This window comes from Dipodomys spectabilis, unplaced genomic scaffold (assembly GCF_019054845.1).
Source record: "Dipodomys spectabilis isolate Male_0828 unplaced genomic scaffold, ASM1905484v1 ptg000304l, whole genome shotgun sequence".
In the NCBI taxonomy this organism is placed as follows: Eukaryota; Metazoa; Chordata; class Mammalia; order Rodentia; family Heteromyidae; genus Dipodomys; species Dipodomys spectabilis.
Genome location: NW_024870981.1, coordinates 2,475,107 through 2,487,212, shown reverse-complemented (window position 1 = coordinate 2,487,212; position 12,106 = coordinate 2,475,107). Strand labels below are relative to the sequence as shown.

At 38.6% G+C, this 12,106-nt stretch overlaps 1 non-coding gene across 1 annotated transcript; it reads right to left on the bottom strand.

Annotated features, from left to right (window-relative positions):
- Positions 1-835: 835 nt before the first annotated feature.
- Positions 836-941, bottom strand: LOC122127600. The gene has a single exon (XR_006151210.1). It is a non-coding gene; the product is annotated as a U6 spliceosomal RNA (small nuclear RNA).
- Between the last annotated feature and the right edge of the window lie 11,165 nt (positions 942-12,106).

The following is a 12,106-nucleotide window of genomic DNA, read 5'->3' as shown; positions in this document are numbered from 1 at the left end:
TTGGCATATCACCTTACATTTTGGATTTAACATCCGCTTATCACGGAGACCATGTGCCATTTGTCTCTTTGCTTTTGGCTTAACTTGCTCAACATGATTTCCTGTAGCTTGATTGATTTCCCTACTAATGCCATTATTTTGTCCTTTCTAATGGCTGGAAAATATTCCGTTGTGTATAGTTACCACAGTTTTTTGATCCATTCATCTCTGGTGGGACATATGGGTTGTTTTCATATCCTGGCTATTGTGAACAATGCTGCAATAAACATGGAAGTGCATTTGTCCTTGAATATTGGTACCTGTTGTTCAGGATAGATGCCTAGAAGTGCTATGAGTGGGCCATAAGGAAGGTCAATATTTATCTTTCTGAGGACTCACCAGACTGCTTTCCAAAGTGGTTGTGTAAGTGTACATTCACACACACACACACACACACACACACACACACACACACACACACACACACAGAGAACATTTTCTTGATCCATTCTTCTACTGAGCAGCATCAGGGTTGGTACCATATCTTAGCTATGGACTGCCGACGTCCAGCCCCAGCCTGGCGTCTGCCCGGTGGCTCTCCTGCGGGCGCCCGGGCCACTACTGAAAGGTCCACACAGCAATAAACATTGTTGTGTTGGTAGTTTTAGTATGGACTGGTTTGTGATCATTTGGGAGAATGCCCAAAAGTGGGATTGCTGTATAATAGGGAGCTCTATGTGGAGGCTTTTGAGGAACCTCCAAACTGCTTTCCAAAGTGGATGAACAAGTTTACACTCCCAACAAGAATGCAGTAGGCTTCCCTTCTGGCCATATCCCTTCCAGCATCTGTTGTTGTAAAAATATGGAATGATTCACTAATTTGTGTATCATCCTTGTGCAGGGACCATGTTAATCTTCTCTGTATGTTCCAATTTTTGTGTATGTGCAGCCAAATTGAGCACAAAACATTTTTTATATATAAACAGTAATTGATTTTCTTAAACTAGACAATTCAACAAAAATAAGTTCAAAAGAATTGTGAAATTTTAGAACCATGTGTTTCTTACATAAGCACACATTTAAGAATAAAGTCAAGGGAGTTCCGGGAAGATGGCGGAGGAGAAGCTGGAATCTGAACAAGCTCTTGCATAGAAAACAGTTTCAGAGTTCCAGTGAACAGTCCCAAGCCAGAGAATCACACCAAGTGTGCCATCACAGGACAGAGAGTTAGTCAAGAGAGGGGAAGCTAAGCAGACACATCTGAGCAGCTGCCGCTGCGGCGGCAGGGTCGCAGCGGCGACCACCGCCGCGGAGGCATACCTGAGACGCAGTCCAGGACGAAGGAGCCAGACGCAGCGGACGAACGGATTCTACTCAACACCAGCAAGAACCGACAAGGAGCGGACAACTTCATCCTGCACTTTGCAGACCAGAGACGACCCGAGATCCAAGACTCCGCATGAGTAGAAGCCCCACTTCCTCACTCCTCTGGGAGCAGAGGAGGGAAGGCCACCCCTCCCCCCCCAGCACCGGTGATCTCCATCTTGGATACCGACAAAGCTCGGAGGAGCGGCTAGCTCCAGCTCAGGCCTTGGAATAGAGCTAGTCATTTGGCAGGTCACAGGAACTTGGCGGCGAGGTGACCTCACAGACTCAGTTCCATCCAGGGAGGGGTCGCCCAGCTCAGGCACCAGCCACTGGAGTGGCTCTCCTCGCTGGGTGGCCAGAGCCAGAGGCTGCCCCTCCCTCTAGCAGCCACCACAATCAATTGAAAAACAGAAACCCTGAGAATGGCTCCAGGCTGGGTGCTGTGAGTTTTTTTTCACAAAATAGCCCCAGGGAAAAGCTACTGTTCGTTGAAAGGCCTCAACTCTACCCAGAACCTAGCCTCATCACTGCATCCCCCTCTTTTGTGATTCTCAAAGCAGATCACCCTCCCAGTAAACTAACCTGGGAGGGGGATCTCAAAATCTTGGGTAAAGCAGAGCATTTTCCTGCCTGTTCCAACAAACTGACTTAAGAAACCAATCAAGCCACAGGACCTCAAGCTGACCAGAGACTCCAACCACACTCTGGTTACAGACAAAAGGGAGATACAGGACTCTTCCCACCCCTCCCCCCCCCCCAAAAAAAAAAATCAAAGACCTTTTTTTTTTTCTTCTTCTTCTTTTCTTTTTTTCTTTTTCTTGTTTTGTTTTTTTTCGTTTTTTGTTACCTTATATATATATAAAAAATTTTTTTTGCTTTTCTAAAACTTTTATTAATCTTTAATTTTTGCCTCTTCTGAAAAAATAATTGTTTTCCATTAACTTTTTTTTTTTCTCCTCTAATAATTTTTATTTTAGGAATACGTGAATGTGTGTTTTCTTTTCTTTTCTTGTCTTCTTTCTCTTTTTCTTTCATTCTTAATTATCTTCTTGTTTTTTTTTCTAGCTCTACTGAACTTCTGATCTTTTCTTCTCACTTTCCTATCCTTTCCATCTTTTCCTCTTTGTTCATCTTTATGTGACTTAACTCTTGTCCTGCACATCCTCAGATAAACCCGTAGTTAACCAGTAGACCCTATCCCCCATTGTGTACACACTTAATCCACAAACTTATTACTCAATTCAAAACCTCTGAGACTTAAATTCACTAATAGCAGTACTTTATACCTATACAATATTTTAAGCATTTTTTTAAAGTTTTTCTCATCTCCTCTATGTCCCTCCCTTTCTCTCAACATATTCATATTCCTCTATAAATAGATGGTCTTTTAATCTCTAAAATAACATTAATTTTTAAGTTTCTATTTTTTTTTCTGGTCTCTTTTCATTCCCCTTTCCCTGTCTTCTTTTTCTCTCTCTCTCTACTTACATCCTACCCAACCTATTTCCTGCATTGTGATTAGGACATAGTTAACTCTCCCTGTGCCTCCCCACACCAATCTATTCCTATTTTTTACCCACATCTCTTCCTAACCCTAATAATTTCTGGCTTTCCAAATTCTTCTCTGCGGTTCGAAGTTCTTTAACATATAGTTGTTTGATGTCGAATAGATGTATCTGTTGAACTAGATTGTATCTGTAGACTATTGACTGTACAAATGCAAACTTTGGTTGATGGTTGCCTTAAGATAGTGTTCTAGCACAAAACTGGTGCTATCTTCATCTCAAATGGGCAGAGTAAGCCGGAAAAACACAAGAAAAATGGCAAATTCGGGTATCTCAATTCCCAATCCTGATAATCAGGGGTTAGAACAGATAATGAATAATCCAGAGGAGAGTTCCCAAACAGCTCTACAAACACTGGTGGCAAACATGATAAATGAAAAGTTTGACAACGTACAAAGGACTCTGTATGAGCGTGATAGGGAGAGAGAGGAGGCATCCCAGAAGTTTATACAGGAATATCATAAGCGTGAGGAAGCTACTCAAAAACTGATACAGGATTTGCGTGAACAACTTGAGAATACTCAAAGAGAAAGGGAGGAATGGCGTGAGCAGGCTGAGAACACTCAAAGAGATCTGCAGGAATCCCACGAACGGGAGGAAGCTAATCAAAGAGTAATACAGGAATTGAGAGACCAGTTAGAGAACACACAAAGATCACTAAAGGCATTCATGGAATCCATTAACAAAGAGCTGAAGGAAGTCAGGGAGACCACAAAGGGAATGCTGAATGGAACCCAACAGAAGGAATGGGAGCCCAAAGAAACCATAACCAATCAACTAAGTGATTTGAGGACAAACACTGAACACCAAATTAAGGAAGTAAAGAAATTCATACAAGACCTAAAACAGAGCTTCAACAAAGAACTTGAAGCCATCAAAGCTGACCAACTAGAAGGAAAAGAGATAAAAAACAAAGTAGAGAGTCTTGACAGCAGGTTAGACCATGCAGAAGATCGAATCTCAGGGATTGAAGACAGCCTAGATATTATAGAGAAAGAACATACAACCATCCAAGACAAGTCCAAGAAATATGATAGATCTATCCAACACCTGGAAGACACCATCAGAAGGCCTAATCTAAGGATAATGGGTGTAGAGGAACACCTAGAAACAGAAGTTAATGGTCTAGGATATCTGTTTAACAGGATCCTAGCAGAGAACTTCCCAAACATGCAAAAAGATAGGCCTGTCCAGATACAAGAAGCCTTTAGAACCCCAAATAGACCAGACCAGAATAGGACATCCCACCGTCACATTATAATCCACACAGGATCAACTCAGAACAAGGAAAAGATCCTTAAAGCTGTCAGGGAGAAAAGGGTAATCACTTATAAAGGGAAACCAATTAGAATCACCTCAGATTTCTCAGCAGAGACAATCAAAGCAAGAAGAGCCTGGAATGATGTATGCCATGCCCTAAAAACAAACAACTATCAACCAAGAATACTGTACCCAGCTAAACTCTCCTTCATAACTGAAGGCCAAATAAAAACCTTCCATAGCAAAGAAAAATTGAAACAATACATCTCCACCAAACCAGCCCTACAAAAGATTCTTAAAGATGTCCTACACATAGAAAACCAACAAGACCGCAATAAAGGCCAAGAAACTGCACCCAAACTGAGAATCCAAGAACCATAGGAAGAACCCAGTTTTCGCAGCCCCCAAGAAGGTAGATAACATGGCAGGAACTCCCAAATACCTCTCAGTCCTATCTCTTAATGTTAACGGACTGAACTCTCCAATTAAGCGACATAGACTGTCTAGTTGGATTAAAAAACAAGACCCTTCTATCTGCTGCCTGCAGGAGTCACATCTTGCCCATAAAAACAAACACATTTTCAATGTTAAAGGCTGGAACAAAATCTACCAAGCAAACGGACCGCATAAACAGGCGGGAGTTGCAATCCTAATATCAGATAAAATAGACTTCAAATTAAAATTCATGAAAAGAGATAAAGAAGGTCGCTACATACTAATTAAAGGATCTCTCCTTCAGGAGGATATTACAATTCTAAATATCTATTCGCCAAACAATGGAGCACCCAAATTTATCAAAGAAACACTACTTTCCCTCAAATCCCATATAGATCCAAAGACATTAATTGTTGGGGATTTTAACACACCACTCTCCCCACTAGATAGATCAACTCGGCAAAAACTCAACAGAGAAACCGCAGATCTAAACAGCTGCATAGATCAACTAGACTTAACAGACATTTACCGAACATTTCACCCAGCAGCATCAGAATACACGTTTTTCTCAGCAGCACATGGAACGTTTTCTAAAATAGACCACATTTTAGGCCACAAAGCAAACTTGTCTAAATTCAGAAACATTGAAGTTATACCTTGCATTCTCTCTGACCACAAGGGAATAAAGTTAGAACTCAACACCAAAAGCCACCAAAGAAAGTCCGGTATCACATGGAGGCTGAACAACACACTGCTGAATCATGAGTGGGTCATGGAAGAGATTAGAAAGGAAATTCAAATGTTCATGCTATTCAACAAAAATGAACACACAAAATACCAGCTCCTCTGGGACTCAGCAAAGGCAGTACTCAGAGGCAAGTTTATAGCTCTGAGCTCCTACATCAACAAATTGGAGAGATCTGAAACTAACAATTTAATGACACATCTAAACCTTCTTGAAAAAGAGCAGCAAGATAAACCCCAATCCAGTAGACGGAAAGAAATAATCAAAATTAAATCAGAATTAAATGAATTAGAATCCAAAAAAACTATAGAAAGAATCAACAAAACAAAGAGTTGGTTCTTCGAAAAACTTAACAAAATTGACAGACCCTTAGCAAATCTTATCAGAAAAAGAAGAGAACACACCCAAATTAATAAACTCAGAGATGAGAATGGAAACATCACCACGGAAACAAGCAAGATTCAGAACATTATAAGGGAATACTTCTCAAAACTTTATGCTAATAAGTTTGAGAACTTGACAGAAATGGACCTCTTCCTAGCAAATATTGACATGCCAAAACTAAACCAAGATGAGGTAAACTATCTTAACAGGCCCATATCAAGCATTGAAATAGAAACAGCAATAAGAGACCTCCCAGCTAAGAAAAGTCCAGGACCAGATGGTTTTACAGCGGAATTTTACAAGGCCTTCAAAGCAGAGCTCACACCAATTCTCCTCCAACTCTTCAATGAAATTGAAAGAGAAAGCTCACTACCGAACACATTCTATGAAGCCATCATAACCCTCATCCCAAAACCAGGTAGGGACTCATCAAAGAAAGAGAACTATAGACCCATTTCTTTGATGAACATTGATGCGAAACTTCTCAACAAAATTTTGGCCAATCGACTTCAACAATTCATCCAAAAAATCATACACCACGATCAAACAGGATTCATTTCAGGGATGCAAAGCTGGTTCAATATACGCAAATCAATTAATATTATTCATCACATCAACAGGAGCAAGAATAAGAACCACATGGTTATCTCAATAGACGCAGAAAAAGCATTTGACAAGATCCAACACCCCTTTATGATGAAGGTTTTGGAAAAATTAGGAATCCATGGAACATTCCTCAATACAATAAAGGCTGTATATGACAAACCTACAGCCAGCATTATACTCAATGGTGAAAAACTAAAGCCATTTCCTCTTAACTCAGGAACAAGACAAGGATGCCCACTCTCTCCACTTCTCTTCAATCTAGTATTAGAATGCCTAGCTACAGCAATAAGACAAGATGCAGACATAAAGGGGATCCAAATAGGGAAAGAAGAAATAAAACTCTCCCTCTTTGCAGATGACATGATCTTGTATTTAAAGAATCCCATAGACTCCACTCCCAAATTACTCAAGCTGATTCAAAACTTTGGCAAAGTAGCAGGTTATAAAATTAACCCCCAAAAATCAATGGCTTTTCTGTATGCCAACAATGAGAAAAGTGTGGCTGAAATTAGGAAAGCAACTCCATTTGTAATAGCCTCACAAAAAATAAAATACCTAGGAATTAACTTAACTAAAGAAGTGAAGGACCTCTATGATGAAAACTTTAAAATCTTGAAAAAGGAAATCAACACAGAACTTAAAAAATGGCAAAACCTCCCATGCTCCTGGATTGGAAAGATTAACATCGTGAAAATGGCAATACTTCCCAAGGCTATCTACAAATTCAACGCAATACCTATCAAAATTCCACCCTCATTCTTCAAGGAAATAGAAGAGGCAATCCAAAAATTCATATGTAACAATAAAAGACCCCGAATAGCAAAAACGCTCCTCAACGGAAAGAATACTGCTGGAGGAATATCAATACCAAATTTCAAACTCTACTATAAAGCCATAGTAATCAAAACAGCTTGGTATTGGCATAAGAACAGACCTCAGGACCAATGGAATAGAATTGAAAACCCAGAAATGAACCTACAGACCTATAGCCATCTAATCTTCGATAAGGGAGCTAAAACAATAGAATGGAAGACAGACAGCCTCTTCAGTAAATGGTGCTGGCAAAACTGGTTAACTACATGTAGAAAACTAAAGCTAGATCCTTATATATCACCCTGCACCAGAATCAACTCCAAATGGATCAAAGACCTTGAACTCAAAGCAGACACTCTGAAAACATTACAGGATGGAATAGGAGAAACCCTGGGTCTCCTTGGCTCAGGCCGAAATTTTCTGAATAGAGACCCGGAAACACAACAAATCAAAGAAAGGCTGGACAAATGGGATTGTATAAGGTTGCAGAGCTTCTGCAGGGCAAATGACATAGCTAGCAAGATCAATAGAAAGCCCACGGACTGGGAGAAGATCTTTACTAGCCATACAACGGACAAGGGTCTCATATCTAAAATATACTTGGAACTCAAAAAATTAAATCCCCCAACAACAAATCCTCAAAGAAACAACTGCCCAATAAGTAAGTGGGCGAAAGACTTAAAGAGAAGCTTCTCTGAAGAAGAAAGAAGGATGGCCAATAGACACATGAAGAAATGTTCAACATCCCTAGCCATAAAAGAAATGCAAATCAAAACAACATTGAGATATCACCTCACTCCAGTTAGAACAGCAAAAATCAAGAACTCTAACAACAACAGATGCTGGAGGGGATGTGGACAGAAAGGAACCTTACTTCATTGGTGGGAATGTAAACTTGTTCAACCACTTTGGAAAGCAGTATGGAGGTTCCTCAAAAGACTCCACATAGAGCTCCCCAACGACCCAGCAATCCCACTTTTGGGCATTTACCCAAATGATCACAAACAAGGCCACACTAAAGCTACCAGCACAACTATGTTTATTGCAGCATTATTTACCATAGCTAAGACATGGAACCAACCCAGATGCCCCTCAGTAGATGAATGGATCAAGAAGATGTGGTATATATACACAATGGAATTCTATGCCTCCATCAGAAAGAATGACATTTCCCCATTTGTTAGGAAATGGAAAGGCTTGGAAAAAATTATATTAAGTGAAGTAAGCCAGGCCCAAAGAAACATAGGTCCCATGGTTTCCCTTATTTGCAATATCTAGTATAGGTATGAGTCAAGCGGAAAAAGTCAGATAATGTGATGTTAGGAAAACAAAACCTCAAATATGTATTTTAATGTTTTTGTTTCTTTCATGCATGTGTTTCTAATGCATTTATAAGATTATTTCTTTGTTGCTTTGTATGTCCCTCCCCCACAGTGTAACCCCTGCTTTCACTATATTTGATGTCAGTATAACATGTGGAGGAGACGGGGACAAACAAGTCGTTTAAGGATTCAGGTGGACCTGTTGCAACAATGAGAAGTACAAAATGTCATGTCAAAACCAGCTTTACAATGTCGGTGGGGGGGGGAGGAGGGGGGGTATGATTGGGTGGGAGGGAGGGGGGAGGCTGGGAAGGGAGCTGAAGGGTAAACAAAGGAGGAGGATGCAATGCTCGGTAAGAAATGTATGCATTATTCTGCCCATGTAATTGTAACCCCTCTGTACAGTATGTTCTCAAATAAAATAAAATAAAATTAAAAAAAAAAAAAAAAAAGAATAAAGTCAAGATTGACATATCAAAAACAAAATAATTCCAGATATTTGTTGTTCATGAGATTTGTAAGAGGAGGAATTCAATTATTCTACAAAAGGCACTTGTCATAATGATCATTGCAGCAAATGTAAGGTTTGTTAAAAGTTTTAATGTTTTAAATATGTTTAATTTTGGGATTTGCTTATATATGGCAAAATTAAGACTGTTTGGCAGGTCATAAAAATTTTTGATAAAGTATATAATATTTCTGGTAGCATGTACTAGTAAATATGAACATTTCAGATTTTATAGAAACTTTACTAATGAGAAGTTGTAAAGACTGTGTAAAGAAGCAGAGTGAAGAGTTAAGATTTTAAGTACACAGTTTCTGTTAAATCTTTAGGGCTCCTTTACATTATATGTTAGTGATGAACAAATAATGATATAATCCACATACAAATGATGAGATGAACTATAAATAGTAATCTTAGTGAGTAAATTTAAAGGTTACTTATAGCTTTATCCAGCTTTAAATGTACAGGAATATGAGAAAATAGTAAACTCTACTATGTACACTTCAAATACTGAAAACCCTGGTAATTGTTTTGTTTTTTATTTTAGTAGTCATTAATATTTAATTATTGTTTTCTTTATTTATAGCATTTTTCCTTGTTGTAATATAATACAACTTTTTGTGAGTCATGATTAAGAGGTACTTTGAGAATATTATTGGGATGGCCACACAATTTTTCATAGGTGCATGTGAATTTACAAAGAGCAAAACTAAAAACAAAATATTGATGAAAAATTATATCAAGTAGAGTCTGAATCAGGAGTGTTGATAAATGTCCATACCTAAAATCTTAACCCTAGGCTGGAGCATCTTATTTAAATATTGTTGAGAATTTCAAGACTTCCTTTATTTAGGGCCCTTAGAAGTATGTACAGCATGCATGTGTACAAAGCCAGTGACAACAGGCAAATATGACTAAGTTTCCCCAAAAAGAATCTATGAAGTCAATAGTTATCTTCCCAAACAGATGAAAAAATGCGTCCAAAATAATTCAGTGCACCTAGATTTGTGGAGTTATTTAAGTTATGGATTCTTTGTTAGACATATTCTTTTCTTTTAAAAATTGTCAAATATTAGTTTATAATAAACTTTGTCTAGTATTTCTTGGTTCAAAACAGAAATCTTGATACAGTTGATGTCACTTGGCTTTCTTACTATCTCAGTTCAAAGCCAACCTAGGCAGGAAAGTCTGTCACATTCTTATCTGTAACCAAACACCAAAAACGCCAGAAGTGGAGTTTGGCTCAAGTAGTAGAGTCCTAGCTTTGGGGGAAGTTGGCCAGGGAAGACATTTCTTCAGGGACATGGTCCAGCCTCTGAGTTCAAGCTCCAGAACAAGGACAAACTAAACAAACAAACAAGAAAAAAATGCACATATTTCTTTGGGACCATCCATAAAGCACTGGTTTGAGAACAGACTCCTTTTGCTGATCATACTCACTGAATCCTGCTTTTTTGGAATACTAATTGCGCTGGAGAATTCAGGACAAGACTAAATGAATTAATAAGTGACTCCTGCAACAACAGAATCATCTCAATAGTGAAATATCCATGCATAAGACAAATTAAAACCTCCAAGTCTTTGTTTCCTTGCAAAAGAAAACTTTTAAAACAATGTTTATTTCCTTTTGTTCTATGCTGGCCTTCAAATGGCACATTGTTTCCTTTTGAAATACTTTCAAGAAGAAGTTTTCAGACAATTTTTATATGAATAAAGAACACACTCGAAAAAAGTCAGGGACAGTTTCTTCAAGCGTGGATTCTTTTTTTTCTAACAATGAATATATATTTTTTACAGTGAAAATACTGAACAGAGTGGTTACAATTACATGTGCAAGATAATGAGTACAGTTTTTATCAAGCATTGTAGCCTACTCCTTGGTTTCCCCTTCCCATCCCTAGACATAAAAGAAATGCAAATCAAAACAACATTGAGATATCACCTCACCCCAGTTAGAATGGGTATAATCAAGAACTCTAATAACAACAGATGCTGGAGGGGATGTGCAGTCCCACTTTTGGGCATTTACCCAAATGTTTACAAACTAGACCACACTAAAGCTACGAGCACAACTAAGTTTATTGCAGCATTATTTATAGCTAAGATCTGGAATGAGTACATTTTTTTATCAAGCAATGTAGCCTACTCCTTGGTTTCCCCTTCCCATCCTCCCCTCCCCCCTCCAACCAATCCTCCTCCCCCCAACAACAAAGTTGTAAAGTTCGTTTTTGAAATAACAACTTCTACATCTCATTGTTGCAATGGGTCCACCTGTATCCTTATTTAAATGATTTGTTTTTTTTCCATTCCCCTCCAGAAATTATACCGACATCAAATACAGTGAAATCGGGGGTTATTGTTATCCGGTGGGGAAGGGACATAAAAAGCAACAAGGAAATCATCTTATAAATGTGTTAGAAAAAGTCACATGAAAGAACAAAAAACATTCGAATACATATCTTAGGGTTCATTTCCCTAACATCAACTTATCTGATCTTTTTTGTTTGACTCAGACATATACTAGTTATTGTAAATAAGGAAAACCATGGGACCTATGTTTCTTTGGGCGTGGCTTACTTCAATTAATGTAATTTTTCCAAGTCTTTCCAGTTCCTAACAAATGGGGAAATGTCATTCTTTCTGATGGAGGCATAGGATTCCATTGTGTATATATACCACATTTTCTTGATCCATTCATCTATTGAGGGGCATCTGGGTTGGTTCCATACCTTAGCTATGGTAAATAAGGCTGCAATAAACATAGTCGTGCTGGTACCTCTAATGTGGCCTGTTTGTGAACATTTGGGTAAATGCCCAAAAGTGGGATTGCTGGGTCTTAGGGGAGCTCTATGTGGAGTCTTTTGAGGAATCTCCAAGAACCGACCTCAGTACTACTGGAATAGAATTGAAAACCCAGAAATGAACCTACAAACTTATAGCCGTCTAATCTTCGATAAGGGAGCTAAAAAAATTGAAGAAAGACACCCTCTTCAGGTAAAATGAATGTTTTCAGGCTTCATAGAACTAGCACAAAGACATCTTTGGACATGAGGTAACACACCTTTCAGAGACAACTTAGTAAATACAAAATATAAAATTTAAATGACTTATAAAAACATTATTC